The 19,520-nt window shown below is 37.3% G+C and overlaps 1 protein-coding gene across 4 annotated transcripts in view; it reads right to left on the minus strand.

The window, feature by feature from the left end:
* The window catches only part of SPATS2L (spermatogenesis associated serine rich 2 like), a 90,147-nt gene that overhangs the window by 58,867 nt on the left and 11,760 nt on the right, over nt 1-19,520 (minus strand). Inside the window, exon 1 of one of the 4 annotated variants that reach the window (XM_089519466.1) lies at nt 16,829-16,957. The exons of 2 other annotated variants lie outside the window; for them this stretch is intronic. The gene's annotated coding sequence lies outside the window, so the exon portion shown is untranslated. Of the gene's footprint in view, nt 1-16,828; nt 16,958-19,520 lie in introns of those variants that run through there. One more of the 4 variants, XM_089519467.1, reaches the window with a different exon arrangement.

A 19,520-nucleotide genomic window follows, 5' to 3' on the forward strand; every position in this document is an offset into this window, starting at 1 on the left:
AAGAGCAAAGACTTCAAGGAATCCTGTACCATGACATTGTTCACAAATCTGATATGAGCGCTGGGAACCACTTCAGGATCCAATTGCTGATGCTATGAAAATATATGTGGACACTTACAGAGCCAGAGATATCTACATATTTTAGTTTTATTATATTTATTGTAGTGTTGTCATGCCCTAATAAAGAATGATCTCAGGCTTGGTTTTTGTGGCTATGCATTGAAGACAGAAAACGTCTGGTTTTCCTTATGAATGCCAATACAATTTTATAAATTAGAAATGCTGCTGACATTTCTGGATTTGTGGGCAAAGGAGTCTGGGGAAAATTTCTAGTTTGTTTGTTTTCCAATGTGCCAACGATAATCGTTTTTGTTTGTTTTTTAAAAGCTAACCCACTAGCTAATGCCACACTGCTGGGGGAAAAATAACTTCTGTATTTCAGATCAGTAAATAAGCTGTTAGAAAGACCAATGAAGGGAAGAACATTCAGTGAAATAACGGATCAGATATGAAGACAAGCCAACTAAAGGATCTAGAATTACTTAATAGATAGAACTGTTTAAACAACCTTCAAAAAACTGTACCCTGTAAAGAATGGAAGATATTGTTTGTTATGTATTTTGTGTGTGTTTTTAATTAATAAAATTTATTTTTTAAAAAAGTAAATAAGCTGTTAGTGTCTCAACCTTGACTTTACAATAATGTTTTCAAGCCCTAGAGCAAAGAGAGTTCTCAACACTCATTTTGAAAAGATCTTCCTGCAAAGTAAAGAACTCCATGAAATAACAGCAATGAGAAAACAGCACCATCCCATTCTCTGATATCACTGATATTAGTGACCAGGAAGGAGAAGTTTAAATCTTTCAATGTATGTGCCTGTGCATGCATGTACATGTTCTCTTTTCTTTCTTTTTTTTTGAAAAGCAACATTTATGCTTATGGCAGTGGTGGAGGGGGGCTCATCATACACAGTCCCTCAGCCCAGTATATGGCCACTGTGGCCATGAGTGACTCCAAGGTCAGAACAAGGCACCCAGTATTGATAACATGGCTGAGTGCCTTGTTGTGACCTCAGTGGCAGTGGCGGGTGATGAATGTGGATTGCTTGGGAAGGCAGCTGCCACCATCATTACAGAGAGAGCATAGGTAATGTGGGGAACTTGAGGACAGAATACTCTGGGGGGAGCTTGGAGTATTCTGCCCTGTGAAGAGAAGCACTTAGGCAAGGAAAACTCATGGGTGGTTTTACCAGTTCTCCTTCCCCTAAAATAAAACCTGCAGGATCCACTATTTATGCATTGGTGGCCTCCAATCCAAGTACAATCCAGGCCTAACCTTGCTTACCTTCCAAGATCAGGCCAGAGCTGGTACTTTTAAGGTCGGTGTAACCAACCAAGTAATATATATATATATATATATATATATATATATATATATAGAGAGAGAGAGAGAGAGAGAGAGAGAGAGAGAGAGAGAGAGAGAGTTTTTCCATTCCTTGGTAAAAGAGGCAGGAAGAAAACAATAGGTTTTTTGCATGGAGTGGAGAAAAATAGAAGGCAGTTTCATCATACCACCAAGGAATAGGAATTTTTTCTTCCACAAATATTCTTAAAGTAAAATTTTGTTGGGATTCATAGCATAAGTGGTATCTAAACCATTATTGGCTATTTCTGGAAAAATGTTATATATTATAAATTGCTCAGGCTGGAAAAGGAATTAGATTTTTTTTATTACAGTTTTCAAATACTGGATTATGTTACACTGCAGAATGTCATGTTATACTTAAATGTAACATTCAGTTTATTGACCAGCAACAAGGATATTTATAGATTTGTGTAACTAGGGCAAAGTGATTTTACTGATCAAAATTTGGATAAATGTGCATTGGATGTCTAGCAGTAAATCAGAATTGATCTTATTTTTGAAGAATATGTGCATAATACAATACAGTGAAACACATATTCATACATATTGTAATGGTATTATTTTAAAGCCATTATTTAATTTAAAAAACAAAGGAATAAATATAGTACATTCTTAAGTCATCCTTGAGTGAGCGAATATTAATTCTTCCTAAAAGTAACTTTCCATATGCTACTTAAAACAAAATGGAATCTGTTAGCCCTAAACATACCTTAACTGACCCCTCCTCTCTGGCATCATGACTGTTATAAAATCAGCCTCTATGATCCTAATGTGGAAGCCATTATGTGAAAGCAAGCAGGTCATGTCGGCTAGCTTCAGAGTCGCCAAGAGAATCTATTTTCCGGACATGTCAGAGGAAGTGAGGAAGAGCCCAGTAGTGAGACAATAGAATGGCTCTGGTCAGAGTAAACAACTCCATCTACCTGACACTTTACGCTGTCTTACTACAGGAATAAACCCATTCACACCCCCATGTTACACCTTTGGAAGACCCAACTTCAAAATGTCAGTCATATCAAAGAACTGGACCATTTGGGCACATTAAATCTATGGATTTTGACTGCCTGGAAGTGAGAAAAAAATGACACTTGAACTTTATCTGCGGAAAGGATAAACCACTGCCTCATAAGGTGTTTACTGCATTCTGTCTGAGTCCAGAGAATGCCATCAAACAAAAATAAGCAACTTAATAGAGAACTACACTTAACTAAGAGTTCTGCTAAATGTGTTTGTGGAGACTGGGGGAAGGAGCATGTTTCCTGTCTTCTCAGCCTATGCTACACTAAGTGACATTCACACAGAAACAATTTCCACAGGAAATGCTTTCAAACATTTACCAGAATCTGGCAAGGACACCTTCCTGGGTATTCAATGAAATATAATTGAATACCAAACTCAGGATGGTCTATACCATTGTATTTCCAATTTCTGTGTATGATTACGAAAGCTGGACAGTGAAAAAATCTGATAGGGCAAAAATCAACTCCTTTGAAATGTGGTGCTGAAAGAGAGTTCTGAGGCGACCCAGGACTGCCAAAAAGATAAATAAATGAATCCTAGAGCAAATCAAGCCCAAACTGTCCCTGGAAACTCTGGATCTTGGTAGTCTCTCATTTGTAGGCTTGCCATAAGTACAAGTTGACTTGATGGCAATTAATGATCTTCCTGAGCCCTTTGCTTTTAGATTTATGATATAAGTTCTTTTCTGATATGAGGCACAGCAATTCCATGTTCCCTTAGGTCTCAATCAGAGGTGGCTCACCTGATGATGTTGTTGGGTTGAAATCCACACCAGCCTTCACCACTCTCTACAATAGCTAAGACTGATTAGAGTTGTAACACAATAACGTTTGACAAGCACAAGTTGCCAATTTCAGGTCTAAATTTATACATTTTGCTGCCTTTCTCTCTTTATCTTTTTACAGTTTTGTTGATCACAGGTTATGGATCTCATTGGTAGGTTTACAAAGCCTTGTCCTCCAAGACATCTGGAATCAGTGTTACAAATTGTTGGGAAATAAAAGAACAAATACTAATCATCTTTGAAAAAGAGGCTATTCATTCGTGAATGCTTTTCCTAGAAATGGTAGTGGATTAAGCAAGTAGAGAGTTTGTGCAATAAAACAAAGCAATGAATGAGACCGCAGTTTTGTACATTTTTATTTTAGCTTGCGTTTTTAAAACAGAATGGTGATTTAATTGTGTTTTATCTTTTGTAAACAATAAATTAAAAAAAGTAAAATAAATAAATAAAACAAAGCAAGTACTGTATTCTGCTAAGTTTTAGTTAAAGTCCTCCCCTCTGCCCCCAAGAATGGCAGAAAAGCTATTTTACCCTGAAGAAAAGTAATATAAGTTGTAACATATGGAAAGAAAGATCAATTCACACCTGCCAAAAAAGCTGATTTCTTTCTCCTCATCATTACCTTTTCTTGAGAGGGGTGAAAATTGCTATCTTTGCAAGTTGCAAGCCCCAGCATTGCTTGCAGGGATATATATATATATATATCTCCTCAAATAGATTACATAAAAGACATGTCTGATAGAAAGTCATTATTGTCATTTGACTTACTGAAAACCATTGAGTTGTCCTTGCACATAAATGAAATAGGAAATATGATTGAATGTGACCTAATTCCTCCTCAGTGAGCTAATTTTTTTACAAAATGAGACTTTACTGATGTGAGCATTCAAAAATATAGGGAAATCTTCTGAATGTTCCCCACATCTTTACTTTTGACACAAGAGAACCATTCATTCAGATTATATTTTTATTTTATATTAACAATGTATACAACTGCAAGTTAAAACAAGTTTTGTTAATGTATTTTCCTCAAATGGAAATAGGCTATTTGGGAAGAAAAGAGAGATGTAGTACAAGGACAAGATTTGTCTAAATAATGACTTATGGCATAGCATGCCATTTAATAAAGATAAGTGGAAAATTGCATAACATTTGCAAAATTTGCAAAAATAACCATTTAAAAATTCCTCACTGCATAGGCTATGTTATTTTCACTTCATATAATTATAAGGACTGGAAATTATGATAAAGGAAGGTGGTTTTTTTTTTTTTAAAATTACATGAAAACTGGTGATGTTTCAGTGGTGTACCTTCTATTGGTTACTCCAAACTAGAGTAGCTCCACTGAATGAATTCTTGAATGGTGAGTCTATATTGTTGTTAACTGCCTTTGAGTCAACCTCAACCCATGACGATCCTATGAATGAGAGACATAGTGTTTAAGACACCTACTCTGATAACTGCAATGTTTCAAAATTGGCAGTTTGAGACCCAAGTGCCATGTGATGGAGTGAGCTCCCATCACTAGTCCCAGCTTCTGCCCACCTAGCAGTTCAAAAGCATGCAAATACAAGTGGATAAATAGCACTTTGATGGGAAGTTAACAGTGTTCTGTGCAGTCATGGTGGCCACATGACCATGGGGTCATCTTTGACAACACTGGCTCTTCAGTTTAATAACGGAGAGAAGCAGCACCCCCTACAGTTGGACATCACTTGACAATCTAGTCAAAGGGGAAACCTTTACCTTTTTGTATCTTATTTGTCCTTTTAAACTGATGTGTATTTTAACTGATGTGGTGTCTGTCAATTGCTGTTGTTCTCCACTTTGATCCATGGGGAGAAATGGGTAAAAATAAATTAATAATAATAATAATAATAATAATTAGTCTTCTTTGCTTCCAGGAAGAGTTCACGACTGATCTGCTCTAGGACCCATTTCTAGGTCTTTTTAGCAGTCCACGGTATTCTCAGAACACTTCTCCATCACCACATCTCAAATGAGTTGATTTTCTTCAGCTCTCTTCACTGCCCAGCTCTCACAACCATACACAGAAATGGGAAATACATTGCCATGGACAATCCTAACTTCAGTATTTAATTATATATCTTTACAGTTCAGGCTCTTGTCTAGTTCCTTCATAGGAAATAGCTGCCCTAGATTTCTTCTGATTTCTTGATTGTAGTCCTCACTCTTATTGATGGAAGTATGAAAAATCTTGAACTATTTCAATCTCTTCATCACCTACTTTAAAATTATATAGATCATGTATGTCCATAACTTTATTTTGGTTGTTCAGCTGTAAACCTGCCTTTGGGCTTTCTTCCAATAGATAGTCAATATGTAGGTAAAGCCCATTGATTAACTTGATCTTCTCTAACAATAGGTTTTACACTAGTACAGTATGTACATCTATGCATTCTGACTTGGTGATAGTTATATGTGAATAAACAAAGCACAAGTTCATAGTTCTAAAGAAGAATAGAAGGAAATGTTGTTGTTGTTGTGTGTCTTCAAATTGTTTCCGACTTATAGTGGCCCTGAAGCAATTTTCTTGGCAAGATTTGTTCAAAAAAGGTTTGTCTTTTTGTTTCTGTGAGGCTGAGAGAGTATGACTTGCCCTAGGTCACCCAGTGGGCTTCCATGGCTGAACAGGGATTTCAACCCTGCTCTCCAGGGTCATAGTCCAATGCTCAAAGCATTACACCATGTAGGCTCTAGCAGCAAATATGCCTTCACTATCTCCTTCTCTCTTCTCAAGGTCGGCCCTAGTTAATACTTGGATGGGAGACTGCCAATGAATGCCAGGTGGTGTAGGCTATATTTCAAAGGAAGGGACTGCAAAAACCACATCTGAGTATTCCTCGACTTAATAAACCCTGTGAAATTCATGGGCTTGCCATAAGTCGACAGGTGACTTGAAGGCACATGCTCTCTGTCTCTCTTGTTAAACAACCACTTCACAGCTAATGCTGGCATCTAGATACCTCTAATGTGAGAAATACATTCAAAACCAGAAATAAACACCAGAATTCATGTACACTATATTTTACTCGCTAACCCTCTCAATGTCAATGGCCTTAGTCCATGGCACTGCCTAATACTAACTGTATAGGGGAAAAGCCATAAAACATACCAGAGATTGCTACAGCTCCTTGGAGGGAAGGCAGAATACAAAAAAAGCAAGTTTATAAGTAAAAAAATTCCACTTTCATTCATTTATTGCATTTGTAACACCACGACTAAACACAAACCACATAAGGCCTCTGAATCAGTAACAAACCACAAATACAGGTATATCACGCAGTTAAACTATGTATGGCTGTTTATATACACATGTAATAAAGAAACTTTCATAAGTGATTTGGTTCAATATGTATCAACAAGTTACTGAAATTTAGAAAAAAAACAACTATATTATATATAAACATCAAACAGAATTAATATACAGAAGGGAATACTTCCCAGTGGTTGAAAACGATTGTAGAAAATGTTGGCATTGTGAACTGCTGTTTGATAATAATTCATATAAACCATATAAGCCATGCATATTAGCCATACATAATTTGATTGCACACCACCCCATATAATGCTATGTGGATGATATATAATTACTTATGTCTTAAAGTAATTTCTGACTTATGACAACCCTAAGGTGACCCTATAACAGCGTTTTCTGGGGCTGAGTGTGTAATGTACCCAAGGCCAACCTGCTGAGTCCAACACTCAAACCACAACTACCACACTGGGCCTCTCATGTTATACAACAGATAGGGATAAAAGGAATTTAAATTCAAAATAAAATATCTAATTATAAAATCATATACAGCATGAATATAGCAATATAAACATTTTTAAAACTTACAACTCAAGAGCTGAAACTGAAAGAACTAGATTTGTTGTTGTGGGTGGGCCTCAAGCCATTTTAACCTATGGCAACCCTTAGGTGAACCTATCATAGGGCTTTGTGAAGCAGACAGTGTATGACTTACCCAAGGTCACCTTGTGAGTTTCCATGGCCAAGCAGGAATTTGAACCCTAGTCTCCAGAATCATATAGTCCAACACTCAAAGCACTATGCCACGCTGGCTCCTTCATTCAAATGGTAAGAATGAACAAAAAGGTCTTTTGCCAGATTCAAAAATATCACAAAGATGGTTCTAAATAAATATCTCTGATACCAGGGTGGCCTCTATTGAAAAGGTACAACCCCCTTAGTAGCAATTTCATTTGGAGCAGAGCCTCTAAACAAGAAATTACAGTACATGTAAGGATATATAGGAGAAGGTGGTCTTTTAAGTAACCTTGTTCCAAGATATTTAAAAGTCACATTTCAAATTGAGTCTGGAAACAGACTGGGAGCTTGTCTGGCAAAGCATGGCCCACAGTCCAGTCTCATTTAATAATCCTGCAACCCCATCTGGATTAACTGCTGTTTCCAAATCATTTTTAAAGGTAAATCCACATACTGTACAAGGCATTGGTATGCTCACACCCATCTGATCCATTACTGGGACACCAAACACAGGTTCAGGATACCCCCTGTCCAATGCCATCTGCGTGTTGGTGACACTTTAGTCAGATCTCCAGACTGCTCTATTTTCTGCACTTTTGTAATTTAAAAATAGAAAGTGCTTTCAAGGCTATAAAACAAAAATAAATTTGATACAGAAAAAGATTTAACTCATAGTTAAATAGCCTCTTCCAGAACAATACCATATATGTCATTTGGTCAAATGAGATATAATTCCTTAGAAAGATAATAACAAATGGACTTGTATGGAAATTTTCTGTGTAACAATGATCTGATTGAAAGTTTTAGGTGATGTTTCATGGTAGGTCATCAAAGAAAACAATGCAAAAGTAACAATGTAAGGGAGAGGACTGGAACGTGAGGAATACAGATACCATGCTTCAGAATATTTTTGGTAAATATTAAAAATTAAAACTAACATGCTAAGGCCAGAACCTTGCTGGTCCACTGCAGTGATATAACTACACCAGCGTAGGCGGAAGCAGCAGGAGGGAAAATGCAATAAGCACGAAGGAAGAGAGGCACTGAAGAAACTGGCTGCTCAGAGCTGACAGAGTTTGTATGCCTTTCCCCATAATCACTGAACAGTTCTGGGGGAAGTGCAGAACTCTGCCTGGAACAAGGTTTGGAATTATCATGCAGACCAGCCTTAACAATTTGTACCGAGTCCTGAAAGCAATCTCTTAGGGCACACAACAGACACATATTTGTCTAGAAATTATACTAGAACTTTTGTAAAATGCTATATAAAAGGCCCTTTTTACAGTCCTACCACCTCCACAGGCACAGTTGGTGAGACAGGGCCTTCTCAGTGGCTGCCCCTAGGCTCTGGAACACCTCTCCTAGGAAGCCCAGAATGGTCCCTCTTTGCTCTCCTTCCACCAGCAAGTGGAAAGGTTTTTCCCCCATCACACTTTTGAGAATTTAAGGTTTCAGTGAAAGAGCTTTTAAGAGGGTCCTATAATCATTTTATCCTTTTTGTGTTTTTTTTAAAAAAATATTGTTAATAGTTGAATTCTATTTTAAAGCTGATCTTTTGTGTTTTAAACATATGGCATTTTAATTTGTAAGCTTAAACCTTGGCTATGGGGGAATGGGGGTGAGATAAATGAAGAAGATAACAACAACAACAACAACAACAACAACAACGATGAAAAGGAAAAGATTTCTAAAATGTACATAAAGTTTGCTTTAATTGTATTTGTACAGTATTTCAGAATGAAAGTCATTTCTTAGGTTTGATTTTTAGCTTGTTTGAAATTTGTGAAATGGTTTTGTAATCAAGGAACATAAGAAACACACTGGAAAAAAACAAAGGAACCACCAGGCACTCAGGAGAAGAGGAGATTCAGCACATTTTTTTTGATCAGGCATTTTTTGGCTCACATCCAGGCCTTGGCAAATGTAGGGATGAGAAAAGTCTGTCATTCTTTTTCTTTCTGAGGTCTGAGTTTCTCATTGGTATTTACATTCTGTGCTGCTTCTCTATTAGTGTATATACTCATGTATAAGTCTAGAAATTTTAATCAAAAATTGATCCAAAAAACTGGAGTCAACTTATTAATGAGGCACTTTAACTCATATTTTAAAACAGGAATCATCCCCTTGTGAAAGGCAAGAGCATAATCTGTACCAGAAGCACTGACCTCCCTCTATTCTCTCATCCATGTAGCCTTCCAACTGAGCACAAACAGTTATGCCTGCCAGAATTTTCTAAGTTCTTTGGCATTGTTTTCCTTTGCTTCATCCTTTAGATCCTTTGTTACATGCCCCTAAGTTTTGCCCTCAACATATCCATAGATCATATCAAACTTCATAATATTGGCCCCAAAATCTGACCTTGATTTATACATGAAGTTGACTTGTAGTGGAGTATATATGGGAAGCTGTGGGACTTTTTGCCACACCCACAGAAATATCTGAAACTTTGCTTATTTTTGTGCATTTTGCTTGTTTTTCACAATATGAGGATTTTTTTCTCCATAATTTCACCCTAAACTATTGATTTCTACACATTTTTTGCATTAAAATATATCTTTGTATTTTTTAGATTTAATTATGAACATAATTTCCCTTGATTCTCACATTCTGTGTTCCCATAATATGTGTTGTACAATTTTGATATATGTGCATGCATGTGTGTTGTGCAGCTTTGGACTTTCCTTTCACTTCTGAGCATGTCAACAGCTGAATGTCTTTTTGTCTGCAGTCCATTTGTATCATCAGCCACAGTGCTACTCATAGTTGTCCTTTGCTGGAGTCAGTGAGTGTCCTCTGACCTGAGAGTTTCATCTTCTGGCACTAAATCTTGTTTCATTTTGGATTGTCTCATCATATGATTTACTTATTAAAAGACATTGAAAAGGATTTTATTGTGCCTACTTCTATGCAGTATTAAAAGTATCGGATATGTTATACTACTGTTGTCTCTGAGAGGTCTTCTGCCAGTGTCAAACTCAGCCCCCCATTACTGATGCTGCCCAGTAGCTGTTTGCCACATTTAGTATGCCTCTTTAACAAAAGCCATCAGCATAGCCTCTTGCCTCATAGGAGCACCCAATCCATACTAAACTCTTATTTCATGTTAATATTCACGGTGATGTGTATTTGTACATGTGCCTTCAGGTCACCTGCCAACTTAGGGTGACCCTAGGAATTTCATGGTGTTTTCTTAGGCAAGGAATACTCAGAGGTGGTTTTGCCAGTTCCTTTCTCTGAAATATAGCCTACAGCATCTGGTATTCCTTGGCTGTCTCCCTTCCAAGTACTAACCAGGGCTGACCCTGGTTCAAGATCAGACAGGATCTGGTGACTTTAAGATCTGGCAGGATCTTTACACTGCGATATTAGCCTTATATATTGAAATCCTTTGACATGGAAGTAATTCTATTGACTAAAAGAGAAAAAGAAACACAACACAAAATAATGATATTTAACTACAGTATTAATCAAATAGGTTTTCCCTGATTAAAGTCACATTAAAGTATAAACAACTCAAATTAATTTTGCAGTGAATTGCAAAAAAACAAAACAAAAAAAAAAACCCTCCCACCAAAACAAAAACTTCATTCTTACGACTACTTTTTTCTTTTTTAAGGAAGAATGAGTATTCATTTTCTATCTTGTGTGGTTTATGATCCCCGGGGTACCTCACGTTTTCTTTTCAAAGGTGATCTTACCTGCTTAAATTTGTCAGCCCTGTCTTTGAACATTCCTTTGGGCTTCCATGAACAGCAGTGTCTGAATGTAGACTGCATTGCATTATGTTTTTCTGTTGAATCAAGTTTGTTCTGCTTATTTTTTTTGTTGAAAAGGGGATCAAAACTGTTCAAAACTGTGAGAATTTAACATGCTGTTTCTGCTGCTCTGCTAACAGTTCCTTGGTGATATAACTGTCTCCAAAGACATGTCAAAAAAGGATGCCCTCTGAATTTTAAGTAGCGCTTTTTTAAACTGGAGGGGGGGAAAATCAGTTGCTAATCAAATGGAACTCTAAGCACAAAGAAAACACATCAAGAATCAAATCTAGCTGTTCCTCCAGCAACTGTGTATGCCTGCCTACATCAGGCAAGGTAAACAGCAACTTCCTCTCAAGCAAGGATGACACAATATATAACACACACACACACAGAGTGGGCCCTTGTTGTCTGCTGGGGTTTGGTTCCAGGACCCACTGTGGATAACAAAATATGTGAATGTTCAAGCCCCATTAAATACAATAGCACAGTAAGACGGTGTCTCTTCTGTAAAGTGGCAAAACCAAGGTTTGCTATTTGGAATTTATGTTTTTTCTAAATATTATCAAGCCATGGATGTTTGAATCTGTGGATAAAAAATCCGTGGGTAAGGAGGGCTGACTGTATACCCCACTCACTCACATGTCAGCATTCCCTGAAGATGCCAGCCACAGATGCTGGTGAAATGTCAGCAATAACCTCTTCCAGAATATGGCCACATAGCCCCCAAACCCCACAAAAAATATGAATTTGACTTTGACTTCACATTTCTCCTGAATGCTTAGCTGAGCATGCAAAAATAGCAAAACAAAGAGAACAGGGAAAAATATGTAAGTCTATTCCTTATTATTATTATTACTATTATTATTAGTCTATTCCAATGTCTCCCCCAGCATAGTATATAAGTTTTACCATAAACAGGGAAATAATAAGAAAATGTGGAGGCTGGTGAAAAAAACCAATCATCCTTGGATGCATTTTGGAGGAAATCTTTAAATGGCCTCCAGAAAGTTCAAATACTTTTTGATTCCTTATACAAGACATAGTGATCTATGTATATTGCTTAATTTTGAATCAAAAGTTTGATGAAGCATGTTCTTTTTTGGATGTGAGAATCTCTATTCTTTCCATGTTATTTCTGCTGCTGACACCAAATTTTCAGTTAAATACATAATGCCCAGGAACACAGGTATTTCATTAACTGAAGTATGCCTGTAATCAGATAGTGATGTCTATATTGTGAGCCTGCCAAAGGCTTTGAAACATGGCAAGCTCTGTATTTCAAAGTAAAACAATAAGAGAAAGATTGGGGAGGCATAAACAAAAATGTCTTTTCCGACAGAAGTACTCAGTATTTTCATTTCAATATTGAATGCAGAAAGTTTTTCCCCACTGCCTAAGGGCAAAAGAATAGCATGTAATCCTTTTTCCATGTATAAATCACTCTTCATCCACAAACTATCAAGGCAGTATATACAATATTTGCAAAATCTTCCAATGCTCTGTTTGTTTTGACATTTTGCTTGCTATAACCGTAATTAGTCTTGTTTGGATATGAACAATGGAGCTGCATCCATGTTATTTTGTGCAAAAACCCAGTGAGTGAAAATTAAATACAAGATCCATGAGCTCTACTCTGGTGAGTAGTACAGAACATGGTCCTTTCTGTTTCTAGGACCTCCTTTCTGCTCATCTCTCAAGAGACAGAGGCAATGGCAGGGATTCTAATGCAAACATGGACCACACCACACAAAACCAGATTGTATCTGATTTCCTGTTCGTGGGTGAGAGAAATAGCAAAACCCTTCCTATGAGTCATAATATCCTTTAATATGGAAAAATAAAAATATGTTTTTTATTTTATTTGTATATTTATTTAAAAACTGTTTCAATCTTAAGTATGATATATGTTGTGTAATGTGCAAAGGATCATAGAAGTCCACCAGGTTCATTTAGGATCATGCGGTCTTTCAGATATTTGGACCCAAGTGGTATCACCATTTTTTAATTGTTCCTAGAGACAGATCAATGAAGCCAGTGAAGCTTTTACAGCATGGGAGTTATATGTTCCCTGTAACTATTCTTTTACCTCTGTTGCGGTTTTATTATATTTAAATGTAGCTGAATGCATGGTCTTGTGGCAAGCTGGCCACATTCTGAAAAACCTTATCGGGATGTGTCCGTTTGTAATTTGTACCACATAGCTGTCCAGCTTCTTGAGCTCCTCCAGTGAAGAAGACCACCACCACTCTAAGTAACCCATTTGATTCATTGTCAAATTGCTATAGCCATCATGAAGTTTCTCCTCATGTGCAACTCTAATCTGTACCCTTACTCTCTTTAGAATTATCCCTGCCTTCTATTAGTGCAGCAACGAATATGCCTTTGGCCTCATATGTGGTAGCCCCTTTAGTACTTGATGAATATTATTGTCTCTCTCTCTCTGTGTCCCTACACCTCAATCTTATCTTCACTAAACTGGTTCAGGGATGCACAATTTACAGCTTTTTGGTCTTTCTTCTGAGACTAATGGAAGCCCACCCACTTTCCTCCATAGCCCAACTAGTTCAGCTGGGTTGTACAAAGTAAAACTGTCTTAAGAAAGATGTTACTTCCAATACTGCTGTTTTCCTGTCATTAGTGCTCAGTGGAGAAAGAACAATTTTAGCAGTAGTGGAATGAAAACAGCTTTCATTTTCACCACTGCCACCCCAGCAATCTCTAGATTTCAGGGTGCAGAAAAGACATGTTCCTCTGAAGTGCTGTTTACTATATGTTTATGTTAGACATAGAAATGTATATTTCTACAGCTCCTCTTACCATCCTCCAATGCTAATGCTATAAAACATACAACTACACAGATGATGAGGCAAAAGGGGAGTGCTGTGTGACCATAAAAAGCCTTTGTGAAAAAAAAGAGTTTCACTGTTATTTATTTAAAAACTATTTCAATCCTAAGCATGAGATTTGTTGTTATCTATAGAGCCAGTGTGGTGTAACTGTTTGAATGGTGGACTACAATTCTGGAGACCAGGGTTCAAATTCCTGCTCACTGTGGAAACCCATTGGGTCACACTCTCTCAACCTCAGAAAACATCAAAGGATTTTCCCCTCTGAGAAAATCTAGCCAAGAAAACTTCGTGATAGGCAATGCCTTGAAAGCACACACAAAGTCTGTATCTTCCTTCATATCTTTCTTCAAAGCCCACATTTCCCATGCTCTGATTCCTTTCCTTGGTTTGTATCTCTAAAATGGCACCAAGCACATTGTAACTGCTCACATTCACATTCACTCCTCCTTATTGTAGTCTCCCATGTTTACATTCTTTCTGGACTTTTTTTAAAAATCATGATTATGACCTCTCTCCCTCCACTTCCACTGTCATAGCAGGAGCTTGGATTTGTATTTATGTGAATTTGTATAGTACCATATACACTGATGGAAACTGGCAACTAGGGATATGAAAATATACCAAGTTTTGTTTTCACTGCATTTCTCTAGACTACACAGGTGCTTCTTTTTCCCCTTCTTGCACAGGAATCTCAGCACATTTTTGCACATCCCTCCTACATCTGCACATTTTAGCATGATTTTCGTCACATACACATTTCCTCTGTGCACTAAAGTTGGTCTAGTACATACACTTTAGTTGTGTATATGTTTAAAAAGTGTGCATGATTTTTGCTCATATTTTATTCACCAAAATGTATTGCAAAGCCTCAGATATGTGCAAATATCCAAGGTAAGATGCACTTTAGTTTTTTTTTTTTGTTAGTCTTGGGGGTGTGAAATTGATTTTTTAAAGTAGGGAAATGCAAACCCAATGAATTTTCCACCATCCCTAATGGGAACAAATCTCTCTCTCTCTCTCTCTCTCTCTCTCTCTCTCTCACACACACACACACACACACACACACAGAGATTTTACTGAAAGCTAGAAGACTAATGTGTTTATCTTTGCTTGAGTGTTTAAAAAACGTCAAAGATTCAGGTTTCCACTGAAAATGCCAAGCTGCTATCAAGATCACCACCTCTGTGATCTTACTGCCTGCAGCTGCTTCTTACAGGTCCTGTGGGTTCTTCAGAATGACATTACTACTACTTTTTAAAAACCTGCCCTCTACTAAGTGACAGTTTCTATAAATGACATTTACATTTCTTTCAATACACATTCATTTTTATGCCCTTGAGTCTACTGTTCTGAAATGAAAAAAATATATGCACGGATCATAAATAAACTGACTGATTTTAAAGATGTCTCTAGATATGCAAGTGTTAACTTTACAAGAAAGAAATCTCTCCTAGTAATATGTGCTTTCTTTTTTTAAAAAGTGAGCTGTACTGAAGTAAAACTGTGTTTGCACTGATCAGTAAAAAGAAACGAATACTGATGTGTAAACTTGGCATTAGCCTTTTGATGTTTGCATTTTGGAGGAGGAGGAATGAAATTACCAGTGGGAATTTGGCTGGAATCAGTCATGAGCGTAATAAGAAAATACATTCCCATGTGGTCACCATTTTACATCACAAGAAAAGAAACTCCACAAAAAACTCTCAGAATCCCAAGACTGGTGTCTCTATGAAATAATAATTTGTACGTCAAAGCAGCAATTTCATGGGAATTATACACAGATAAAGAGCTGGAAGCAAATGCAAAACACTGATGCTCCCCCAATAGTTTTGCTTGTTTGACTGTTACCACTGTGCAACATCTATGCTGGTCTGATAGCATTATAATACAGAAGGCAGAGTCTATCCTTGGATAAAATATGAATCAAAGCTTTCATTCTAGGAGATTTTCCAAAGGCCATTTATCTCCCTTACCACGAAAGGGATTAAAAAGTAATGTTAAAATGGTGGGCTGAGGAGGGCGTGAAAAAGACGATAACATTTCAGGATGATACGTGTCTTTAGGTATTATTCTCTTTGATACAAAAGGTTGAATTATCTGTGTGCTTTTAAGAATGATAAAGTTAAAAGGGAGTCCGAAGGAAGTTTATGAACAGATTAAAGAGATAGAACTGGAAATGTTACTATACCAGGTAGGAATGGAATGGAAGTGGTATTCAATATTATTTGATCCCTGACAGAGAAAGGTCAGCGAGAAGAGTGATGCCTACAAGGCTGCAGCAAGATTCTTGGTTCTGCAACAATATTAGTGTGTAAAAACAGATATGATTTCTCTATATAGAACAACACATTTGGGGGGCCAGAAAACACGTTTTTGGCACAATGAACTGTCTATTCTGAACAAAAAATACTTTTCTCTCTGTAGCAAACATTCTCTGGACAGAAAAACCATGCAAATATCTGCATAACTTCCCAAGGTGTAAACAGTAATTGGGAAGTGAGCAGAAATGTTTTCACCCAATGGACAGAATATTGGATTAATTAGTCATTCTCATCAGTGAAGTACAAAAAGATTTGTATCCCTGTCTGGGAAGGGGAGGAAGGAATGAGGAGGAACGGGAGCAAAGAAATTCTTTAAGACTGTTTATTATTATTATTATTATTATTATTTTAGCATGAGCTTTCGTGGATACAAACTCACTTCTTTGCAAGCAATACTAAGTGTTATTAAGGTCTCAGGTATAAATCATATTTATGCAGTTGTGGGAGGGTGGCAGAACATAATAGGATCCAGAAAGATGCAAATCATTACCCTTGACCTAAATTTCCAAAGGGCTTGGGGGGAAAAGTAAACTTGGACCCCATTCAGGATTCCATATTTGCCTTGGTTCCCAGTTTGGGAAAAAGGGAGGACAGAGGTGCAATAAATAAATAAATACTGGAAGCACCATTGGTTCCTTTCCTTGCCATTGACTTACAGTTTTCTTTTGGACCACTTGGTGGAATGTCACACAGATCCCCTGAAAATTCTGAATCATAGGATTTGGACTTGGAGGAGTCTCCTGCTCCAGATGATGACGCCTCCCCAGAAGTTAGGCATCTATGCGTGGATGATTCATTCCTTCAGAAGGATTGGCCTCCACCTCTGCCAGAAATGGACCATCATTTGCAGCCCCATGGCATGAAAAGCAAAAGCAGAGAAAGAGTTTTGCACTTAAGTAGAAGACACCTACTAAATCTCCCCCATTGTGGGGAGTGCTTATTGCAGACAACCTCAGCCTTCTTCAGGATGCCTGCACTTGTGTGCTCTTGGATTACTTGGAATTCCTAGCTGCTGGGTTGTGTACCTTAATCTCTGCACAGTAACCAGGAGAGCCAAAAATAGTAAGATATAGAAAAGGACCCATAAATATGCTTGGCACTGGCAACTACATTAAAAACAAAACAAAACAGGAATTATGGCAAGATTCCCCACCACACTCTCAAGCCTGCATGAAAGTGGCAAAATGTCTTGATCTCATGCCTAGTCTTGAAGAATCTTATATATGATTAGAAGATGTCACACCATGTTTTTGAGTCCTGCTGTAATTCATGTGAAAACTAGATCCCATGCCAAGACTGTGTCTTTCCAGTTCAACTTGAGGATTCCCCTGCAGTTGTGCTGAGCTTCAAAAGTACTAGAGGACTTCTGCAGCAACACATGGTTTTACATTGTTCCTTGGGGATGTAGAAAGGGATGGTGGTGATGACAACGATGATAACAATAAATTCTAGTAGGCCACCAAGAGCAATTAAAAAAGCACTGTAAATATGTACATGGATTCAAAGTGATTTTATTTTTAAAGATTAATTTAAAGAAGCTGATATGTTGAGGTGTCCTTGCCACTAGAGTCTCTGATAGAAAATTCATTGCAAAACTGTCTGTCAGTTGGTAACATCCATTGAAGAAAGAGGATGCAAATACATACTGATTAACCCAGAAAGAGGCAGAATATCACAAAATTATAAACTGAGAATGATATATCATGCAAAGTGTGGAGTGTTTAATGGGAGACAAATATCCCTGCAAGAGAACACTTCCTTGCAACTGGCATTTTCTAATAGCTCTATTCAGGCACTGGTTTTCTGTAAACATGTTAGAGAGGGAACAATGGTTGTGAGACTCTAGTCCCAATCTCCCTGTGTTAATGGGAAAGGTCTGTAGAGGATCGTAAAGGTCTGGAATGCTGTTAGAACTTTATGAGATCAGAGTCCCCCAACTTCATGACATTTTGTAATTGCATTCACTGAAATGCTGTTCTTTATATGCTTCCAAAAAGTAAAGCTTGAATGAGGCTAATACGGTACATATTCATATTAGGTGCATATATTGTGTTTCCAGATCCTGGATACCATAGCTAAATCCTGAACTAGGAAGGCTGCTTGTCATACTTTGAAGAGGACAAGCAGCCTTTTTTTGAAAGGACAGTTTAGTATTTTTTAAAAATGTCTTAAACTTGTCCATCAACAGCTGGCACCTGGACAAATGACTATACTATAACCTGGACACAATCTTTCCCGTTATATGAGAATATATTCTACGAAAAATATGGAAACCATTGTTAAAGTTACATAACTAGATTAGAATATGCAAGGTATATGCAGATCCATGTTGTTTGTCTTCTTCTCCTCCTTTTGGTGACCATTTTATTTTTAAACAACAATTATATTCAGGCAGTCCACACACCCCATTTGCTCCAGTGTCAGCTTGGCTTAGAAACCTTTCTTTTCATGAAGAAAGATTTTTTTTAAAACAAGAGGAAAATGTTACCACAGAGACAGATACAGTGGCATCATTCTGCTAATTTGGAGTTAGCTGTACTTCCTCTCTTTTCTTTCTATATAACAATTCCAAAATGAATTTTAAATTAAGGTTAATAATAATAATATATATTTTTTTATATTCTGCCTTTTCCCAAGGGAATCAAGGTGGACTGCAGAGCAAATAGCAGTAAGATACAATATAGGATAAAATTCACAATTTTAAATAGTCCCCTCCCCCAACCCTCCTCCCAATCATAAAAATAACAACAAAAAAGAAAAACAATAACAATAAAAATTAAAGCAAAATATAATTTTTTAAAAATTTAAAGTACTCCTAAGTTACACCCTCCATCCTTCTTTCTGTTACATCCACTCAAACATGCACACACAGAAAGTATGTAAATCTTGATGACTACACGAGGATGTTTAAGGCCTGTTTTACACTTGTAACATATAAAGTCTTGTTCCAGTAATTTTCACATGGGACTGGGGGGGGGGGGGGGGGACAGGACTTTTGTCCGAGACAGGCAAATTCTTTGGTGTGTCAGGAAAAATTGATGAAGAAAATCTACAAACACTGGGCTAAATTCATCATTTTGTCCAACCACAATAAATGCACTGAAATGAGTGTCTTTGTGTGTGTGTGTGTGTGTGCGCGCATGCGTGCATGCCTTCAGGTTGCCTGTTGACATACGGTGACCCCATGAATTTCATAGGATTTCTTAAGCGAGGAATACCTAGAGGTGGTTTTGCCAGTGACTTCCTCTGAAATATATCCTACAGCACCAGGTATTTATTGGCAGTCTCCCATTCAAGTACTAACCAGAGCTGACCCTGCTTAGTTTACAAGATCAAATGTGACCTGGT

Source organism: Sceloporus occidentalis, unplaced genomic scaffold (assembly GCF_023333645.1).
Source record: "Sceloporus occidentalis isolate IW3139 unplaced genomic scaffold, rSceOcc1.0.p SCAF_4, whole genome shotgun sequence".
In the NCBI taxonomy this organism is placed as follows: Eukaryota; Metazoa; Chordata; class Lepidosauria; order Squamata; family Phrynosomatidae; genus Sceloporus; species Sceloporus occidentalis.